A 2,226-nucleotide genomic window follows, 5' to 3' on the forward strand; every position below is an offset into this window, starting at 1 on the left:
GGGCTCCCCATGAGTACAATTAAGGGTTCTGGAATTCCTATTCTTCTCAATGTTATCCATAATTTGCTATGATTCACAAAATCGAAGGATTTTTCAATAAAACATAAGTAAACATCTTTCTGATATTCTTTGATTTCAGCTAAGATCCATCTGACATCAACAATGATATCCTTCATTCCATGTCCCCTTCTGAATGCAGCTTGAATTTCTGGAAGTTCTCTGTCAATATACTGCTGCAACCATTTCTAAATTACCTATAGTGAGATTTTACTTTCTCATATTAATTATATTCTTGGATAATTTCAACATTCTGTGGGATCCCTCTTCTTTGGAATGGATACAAATATGGATTTCTTCCAGTCAGTTAGCCAGTAGTTGTCTTCCAAATCTCTTGGCATAGCTGAGTGCGTGCCTCCAGCAAGTCATCCATTTGTTGAAACATCTCAATGGGTATTCTGTCAACTCCTGGGCTTTGTTCTTCACCAATTCCTTCAGTGCAGCTTTGACTTCTTCTTTCAATACCACTGGTTCTTGATTATATGCCACTTCATGAAATGGATGAACATTGACCAATTTTTTTGGTATGGTGACTCTGTGTATTCCTTCCATCTTCTTTTGGTGTTTCCTGAATCATTCAATATTTTGCCCATAGGATCTTTCATTATTGTGACTCGAGGCTTAAATTTTTTCCTCAGTTCTTTCAACTTGAGAAATGCCACATGTATTCTTCCCTTTTAGTTTTCTAACTCCAGGTCTTTGTAAATTTCATTTTGGCAATTGGCTTTGTTTTTTCAAGCTGCTGTTTGAAATCTTCTGTTCAGCTCTTTTTTTCTGATTTCTTCCATTTGCTTCAGTTACTCTCTGCTCAAAGTCAAGTTTCAGAATCTTCTGACATCCATTTGGTCTTTTCTTCTTCTTTTCTTGTCTTTTTAATGACCTCTTCCTTCACAGATGATGTTCTAGATGTCATCCCACAATTCCTCTGTTTCTTGGTCATTGGTGTTCAATGCATCAAATCTATTATTTAAATGGTATCTATATTAAAGAGGGATATTATCAAAGTCATATTTTGCTTTTGTGGACTTGTTTTAATTATCTTCAACTTCTACTTGAATTTGCATATGAGCTGTTGATGGTCTGTTCCACAATCAGCTCCTGGTTTTCTTTTGGCCGAAGATACTGAAGTTTTCCATTGCCTGTTGCCACAGATATAGTCAATCTGATTCCTGTGTATTACATCTGGTAAAGTCCACATGTATAGCTATCACTTATTTTGTTGAAAAAAGGTATTTGCAATGAAAAATTGTTGGTCTTGCAAAATTCTATCATGTGACCTCCAGCATTATTTCTAACACCAAGGCCATATTTTCCAACTACTGGTTACTCTTCTTTTTTTCCAACTTTTGCATTCCAGTCACTAGTGATAATTAACACATCTTGATTGCATGTTCGGTCAATTTCAGACAGCAGAAGTTGGTAGAAATCTTCAGTTTCCTCATGTTTGGCTGTGATGGTTGGTGCACAGATTTGAATAATCATACCATTAACTGGTCTTCCTTGTAGATGTATGGCTATTATCCTATCACTGACAGGTTGTACTACAGGAAAGATTTTGAAACAGTCTTCATGATGATGAATGGCATACCATTCCTCTTCAATTTGTCATCCCCAGCATAGTAGATCATATGCTTGCTGATTCAAAATGGCCAAAACCAGTTCATTTCAGCTCATTAATGCCTAGGATATCAATATTTATGCATTCCATTTCAGTTTTGACAACTTCCAATTTTCCTAGATTTATACTTAGTACATTCCATGTTTCAGTTATTAATGGATGTTTGCATCTGTTCCTACTCATTTTGAGTCATGCCACATCAGCATCCTGAAAGCTTTGTTGTTGTTGTTGTTGTTATGTGCCATCGAATTGGCCCCAATTCATAGCGACCCCTCCTTGGGTTGCCGAGGCAGTATCACTATGGAAGTTGATGCCCAAACTTCCTTCCAAAGAGTGGCTGGTAGGTTTGAACTGCCAGCCTTCTGGTATCCATATTGTTAAGGTTAGCTCTATTCTGAGGAGTCAGCTCTTCCCCATTCAAACTTTGAGTGCCTTCTGACCTGATGGCCTCATCTTCTGGCACTATATTAGACACTGTTAGAGGGTTATTCATAAAGTTTTCTGGTAATATATCAGACAGTATTTCACTGTATTCATAAGGTTTCCACTGG

Source organism: Orycteropus afer, unplaced genomic scaffold (genome assembly GCF_000298275.1).
Source record: "Orycteropus afer afer isolate SDZICR_OR568_19922 unplaced genomic scaffold, OryAfe1.0 scaffold00148, whole genome shotgun sequence".
Taxonomy (NCBI): Eukaryota; Metazoa; Chordata; class Mammalia; order Tubulidentata; family Orycteropodidae; genus Orycteropus; species Orycteropus afer.